The sequence below is a fragment of the Micrasema longulum genome, unplaced genomic scaffold (genome assembly GCF_059751315.1).
Source record: "Micrasema longulum isolate JH-2025_06_02 unplaced genomic scaffold, ASM5975131v1 h1tg002187l, whole genome shotgun sequence".
Classification (NCBI taxonomy): domain Eukaryota; kingdom Metazoa; phylum Arthropoda; class Insecta; order Trichoptera; family Brachycentridae; genus Micrasema; species Micrasema longulum.
In genome coordinates, this window is record NW_028279352.1 from 90,247 (window position 1) to 97,597 (window position 7,351).

The window sequence follows — 7,351 nt, forward strand, 5'->3', positions numbered from 1 at the left end:
TGTAACTTCCGACTCATTACCCACCCTGGGCTGGTATTCCACGCGCTCTCGCGGCCGTATTATCCCGTGGATTTTGTATGTAAATACTCGAGATAATACGGCCACGAGAGCGTTTGGAATACCAGCCCTGAATGGTATAATGAAGTGAATGTGACGTTAGGTGTTGGATCTAGATACTTTTGTGACTATTGTGTTGATTTTCTCAGCAAATATCATAAAATAGCGTATAATCGTAAATGCAGACGATCTTTATTATAAAAAAAATGTATTAGACTTGATCGGACACCCCATGGCAAGAACATGTTAACTACCGTTCAAACAATTTTGAAATACATACACATACACATATACATATTCTTCTTATGTAAAACAGATTCAAATGAGAAAAAGTGTAGTTTAGCGTATTCATCACAATGGTTTTGACATGCACTTGGCATTTTCAAGTTTTACATTTGTTTTCATTGGATTAAAGCATGCGTGAATAAATTAAAACATTTTAAATAAATTTTTGACAAAAATATACATTAGTCATGTTCGTGTCTTGGGGTCTTCGATGGTTATTTATCGAAATTAAGGTCCGAATAATATACATAATAATAAAAGTATATCCACATCTAAAACTGAACACAGCAGTTCAATATTTTTATTTCGTGCGTGTAATAACAGATGATGCAAAACTAGAAAAAAGCCGTCCTCGTGAGTTCTGTAAAGACCTTAACATTGGGCAAGCGTTGTAATTACCATGTCATAAGAAAAACTTTATGCATAAATTAATCAACTGTTTTTTTACTATAGTACCTAGGTACTGTAAAAATTGCATAGGTCGACAACAGATAAAAAGATACATGCGCTGTAAAAATTTCAACATAAACTGTCGAAATATGTGAGATTATTGATTTTTTTATACTACATTTGTTATGAAGTTAAGAAATAATCGAGTGTAAATAAAATAGAAAGTTGTCAATGGTACTCGACTCCGTGTTTCCTTCGACATTTAAACATATTTGCAGTATTTGCACTAAGCAAATAAGTGAGAATATCTCGTGTTTTATGGTGAATATAAAAATACAATCCCTACTATAAAACGGATCAAGTGAATGGTAAACGGCGAGAGCAGAAGTACATAAAGACGAAGGAGCAAAAGATCCGGTTCACGTCGTGAGGCCAGCCGGGTGTGCTATATAGAGAGATACCAACGAGCGGAGTATGCGGCTTGCACTCACGCTGCACGCTGCACGCTGTACGCTGTACGCTGCACGCTGTACCAAAACAACAAAAGTAAAAGTGACTGATAGGGTCGAGTGCGGTACGGCGCGGCAGCGACCTAAATACGATGTGTATGGTATTATGACTGCCAAGCGGAATTCTTCGGCAGCAGCCATGGAATCGGAAGACAGCGCTTCGCAACCAGTACGAGAGCTAGCACATGGACTGCAGTTTCGCAAACCGCATCTCTTTAAAAGAAAATCACTTTTTATCCAACCCTTTTCCACAAAAAAGGAGTATAATCATTTACATAACGAAGAAAATTTAAATTTTAAACTGTTTTGGATTACATAGATGTACCTACGATATGTAAAATGCACTATTTACTGATTAGCTATAATGGACCCCTGGATTGCTATTCTGAACCACTCTCGCGGCACAGATAATACGGCCGCGAGAGCGTTCGGGATACCAGCCCCGATTACAATGGGAAGTTAACATCTATCTTAAATTGTATCTACAAAGTTAAATCAAGTTTTCTGTATAAAAAGCAGAATATGCATACAATTTTTTCTTCTAAACATGTTCAAGTATAGGTTACTGACGTAGATACTTTCATGCAAATATACCATTTTCGTACACAGATATCGGTTTTTCTTTATAGACAGTCGAAGATAACTCTGTTAACTTCCCATTGTTATCGGGGCCATGGTTTCTCTAAAACCAGGTGTTTCTAATATTAAAGAGTAAAAACATCAAAAGAATAAGGAAGATTTTAAAGAAAAAACCGTGATAAGAATGATAAAAGAAACACGCCCTGGGGTGCTATTCTGAACCACTCTCGTGGCACGAGAAAACAGTTTTTCTCGTGTATTTTGTATGTAAATACACGAGATAATGCGGCCACGAGAGCGTTTGGAATACAAGCCCAGGGGTGGCACTTTTCACGCGTATTTACGTACTAAATACACGCTAACAGAGCGATCTCTTCGCGCGCAATGAGGAAGTTCAGTGGTTTTTTAATTTTTTATATATCGTATTATCGGCGCTACGATTTTTCAAAGTTTTGTATTTCTGAAATAACTCCGCGTGTAACGTCAGAGGTTCATTTCAGCTTATTCTCATTCAGTTCTTCCCATTGGTCCAGAAGCGACAAGCAGACCGGAAATCTTCCATAGCTCTCAGATCATAGGTTGATTCACATGAACCAGTGACGTCATTTAAAGTAGTGCGTTTTTATCAAAATATTTTTTATTATTTTTTCTGTACATTTTCAAGAAACTTTGCAGTACAATTTAATGCTTTAATTTTTACCCCGTGTAAGAAGACATTTTTGTATCCAATTTCCCGTAGGGCTGAAGTTCCTCATTCCATTCAGAATAGTAGCCCTGGTGTGATTTGTCAAGAATTGGAAACAGATTGCTAATGTATTGCACGCAAGAATCAAAGTATGCTAATCAAAATAGATGGTAAAGGAAGATAAAAATTAGTGGATAAATGAAAATGAAGAAAAACTGCCCTACCACAAGAACAATAAAAGAAAAACGTCATAATTTACAGAAGGATACGTTGAAATGTATGAAAAAAACAAACAATTTATTATTGTGGTCTACGCTCTAGTGACTTAGCAATGTCCAAAAGAGAGAGATTTAAAAATGTGGAACCGTCGAGTTCAGAGTACGATACTCCCCGAAGGTCAAGATTAGACCTCAATGAGCAAGGACGGCTTTAAGTCACCCTCTTTATTGTGGAATGCAAATGTTGGGACTATCGCATTACATATTAAATAATATGCCATTACACGCGAGCAGACGCTGCTGAGTTACCCACATAACGAGTAGTGAATGCTAGTGCAATCCATGCACTTTAGATGTGAAAATACATTTAAGATTGACGAGAATACTTTCAGCGGGAAATGACTTCAATCGGACTTTTGAAAAGGTGTAAAAATATATATTTAATGGGGGAACATTGAATCAAGATAGGTAAGAAATCCAACAAGATTAATGATTTAACTGTGGCAGATATACAAAAATTCAGCATATGTTGACGGTACTGAAAATGCTTTCGGTAAAGCAAAGAGTAATTTTAATTTTAATTTTTATTTTATTAGGGAAATCAACAGTTCTACATACATATTTTTAGTAAACAAACAGATATAGTGTATAAACTCAGAACCAATAACAGATTTCCACATAGTATACAAAGTTAGTAAAGAATATATATATTACATATCAAATAAATACAAACAATTTATACATATAAAAATGTTATTTTCAAGTACTCAATAATCAAAGATTTTTTAAATATTAATTTTAAGAACATTAAGTTACTGTAAATTGGGCGGGATAAGGACAAAAAAGGACAAAAATGCTTGAAGAGAGGATAAGGAGGGGGGGGGGGGGAGATGTACATATTTATTATTATAATGTCTACTAAGTTACATAATACATTTTTAGTTTAAATTTTAAATCTGACAGAGTGATGTTTGTATAATCTATATTTTTAAATTTTGTATTGTACATTGAAAAAGTCCTACGAAAAAAAGCATTTTTAACATACGATGTCTTACTTGTTGGTACATGAAACAGGTGGTACCGTCTACAAATACTTGTGTTAATATTCAAATTAAAAAATAAATTATTGCCCGAATACATGTTTTGTGATGTTCAGAGTAATGATTCATCGCTATCCTACGAGAGGCGGTGAGGGTTTAAGACTCCCCAAATTATATTCCTTATATCGCTGCACATTTTTGATACATAAGAAAAAAGCAAATAATATAAGGTGATTATTATGTGAAATAAGAATAATCATGGGTAGATAAAGTGCGCAATGAAACGAACCGGTTTCAGAGTTCAGAACGTAAACAAACAATTGAACACACGCATCTTGGTAATCTTGTATTCACACCAGCGAATTCCACAACTGGCATTGCGAATTATATGCGAGTACATGCCTAGTATGTTATCCTCAGACTCTTCGGAAAAGGAGAAACTCGAAAGTGACTCACGCTCGAATAAGATTATACTACTACGGAGAATGGAGATATTATTTTATGTTACGTTGCGTACCGCCTACTAAAAAGTGCCAAAACTCCTGCGAGTATTCGGTGCCATTGTCCGCATTTCATTATTATGAATTAGTATTCCGCTAAGGCGCGAGAGATTGCACACAAACTTACGATACACTTCTTATGATGTATCTGCTTTAAGAAGATATGCGACGAAGAGCGGTTTGATAAATATGTATTTGAATACAGTTTTTCTGACACTCTCTCACAGCTCGCAGATGCCTCCCCGAATATTGTGCGAAAAAGACAACTGCACGTCGGACTGATTAAAATCGACAAAATCAAGTTTTCTCGGGTGGTCATAGCTCCTATGAGTAAATTTTTTATTTTTTTATTTATAAATCATATAACACAAAGTATTTTACAAGTATAATACGTTGAATTACATTCCCAGGAGTTACAAAAACTCAATTCGGGACATAAATAATATTAACATTTAGAAAATAACACATTCTGAGAACAACAAAGAAACAAAGCAAATTTAGCACCTTTATAATTAAATATAGCGGAACAATATATACGCCTAAATCCTTTTCTTACATAAGCAGAATAAATATATAAAAAAAAACGCTTTTAAGAATAAAAAAAGTAGTGAATCTACTAAGGGAGATAAGGTCATTAACATCACATGCCATACAGATGATGCTGCCATAGTGATGATGAGAACATATCCATCTCAGTAAGTAAACATCTGGATGCCTGTAATTTATCAAGAAAAAGATAAAATCATCGTTCTAGTGCCATAATCCAGGGAAAAAATACGGAAATACGTTTGTACGGCGAAAACTCAGACCACGCATCTTCTCAATACGCGTATCCAAATAATTTTGCGATTATATAAGGTATTGTAATTGCTGCGGCAGTTTTATCGTAAGCCATTGGGACAATGGAATAAATTCAAAGTAAAATCATGAAAACTTTACATAAACGTCGAGCGGGTAAGTGTTATGCCACCTTTCGTGTGACAGGTTGTGACGAGTAATACTGATATAAAACTCAATGCGCGTATCAGCGGATGGTCAGAATACCAAATATCATAAATGTTTCCATGGTGAACAGTTAAAATTCAACGGGCACAGTCGTAAATGCTCCCACGCGGACGATGAGACACGAGAATACATTATATTCCGTGACCCGAAGGTTTTTCCACTATTCGTAGTAATGAGAAGAATAAACGCTTTTTGTTTACAGTTAAGACTGGGACGGTATCTGATAAGGCCGCATTCCCATGCTGGCTGCGGTGATAATTAAATAGTTACGAAACTGCCCCCGAGTAAACAATCTGATGGCAACGGAGACAGAGATATGATTTCCGTTTCACTATTCCATGTAAATGAAGAAAATCACACAAATAATGAAAGGTGGAAAGCTACAGAGACTTGCGCAATATTTTATTCGGCCAAAGAACTCGACTAAATGGTGGAAAGTACCTAATTACTGAGATTATCTTAACATAACTTGGACCATAAATAGAAGAGAAAACCGAAGGTTCCTACTGCAGCCAGTTAAAATACGACTCTTAAAATGAAGTAATAGTGTTTTACGTTCTTGAGTACTGAGCCGTTCGAGCCAATAAAAACATTGGGTCAATGAGGGGTGCATGAGTACGAACAAATTACATCCCGGCGAAGCGGGGCTTACAACCTGTTTTAGTACCAAACAAATTAGTGCCCCACCACCATTATACGCCTCTTATGGGAAACATTAATTCAAAAATAAGTTCGATCGATCCGACAGAACGGGATGATTTCTACCTGAGCACAATCTGTATAAAATATATTCAGGCGACGAATTTAGCCACGGACCTTAAAACTACGTGGAAAAAATAACATTAGAAACAGTTTTCACCGAAAACGGAAAGACTTATCTGAGACAAAGACATTTGGATGGCAACTGATTTATTATATTCGGGGAAAGAGGTCGATAGAGATAACATCGAGCTACCCAAATATAATATAATACTAAGATAAAACTTCCATCATCAAATTAAAAGGTCTCCGGACCTTTACGGGTCCGAGACTGGTACTTCACGCGGTACATTATATACAGCGATCAATGAATTCTCGAGGTAGATGAGTTTAAGGGCCGAAACAGGTATGTAACAGGGCTCGAGCATACTGAACCAAACGCAGGAACTATCCGAGAAAAAAAAACAACACAACTAGACAATCTGGTCAACCCGCGTGGGCGGATGGGTTTAGGAAGGAGAATATCGTATTGGGAACTCTCCGTACAAGAATCTTACCTGCCCTCGACGTAGATGTTGATGAATATGAATTATGGTGGTCAACAATCCATTTCGAACATACATTACCAATACATAATATTAAAATAAATCAATATGTAGGTAGATCCGCTAATTAAATTTAAAAAAAAAAACGATCAAATAATGTATGATATGTGGAAAAATTGGCGATTTAAATGCGTTCTGTAGGTATATTTAAAACTTCTTGTCATAAACATAATATACTTAGTCTTGAGGATCGTCGTTTGTCATTAGATATGGGGATTTTACATGACATTCTTAATGGACGTCTTGATAGTCCTGTTCTGGTTTCTGAGTTGGCCCTTAACGTACCTGGCTACCGCACCCGTCACACGAATCTATCTCTTTTCCATGTACCCACAGTTCGCACTAACTATGCACAGAACTCTCCTCTGATTCGCTTGACGCGTAATTATAATTAATTTTTCTATAACATAGACATATTTAACTGCAGTAAACTCACTTTTAAAACCAAAATCAAAAAACTATTATTTGAAAAAATTATGTTTCGTTATAAAAAAAATAAATATTTTTACATTATAAATTTTAATTGTTTCTATTTACTCATATCAAATACACACTTACCCTGTCCCTAAACCTACCCTCACACCCATATTCACATACCTACCAAAACCACACTCCACTTTTTTTACACACGCATCCTCACACAAAAAAAAACTCGCACACATGCACTTCTATGAATTATATCTAACTAAACTGGATTTTTATAATTGTATTTATGTGGAAAACTGATTTGGCTTTATTTTATGTTTTTTTTTATAATGTTGTGTATATTTTTTTGTATT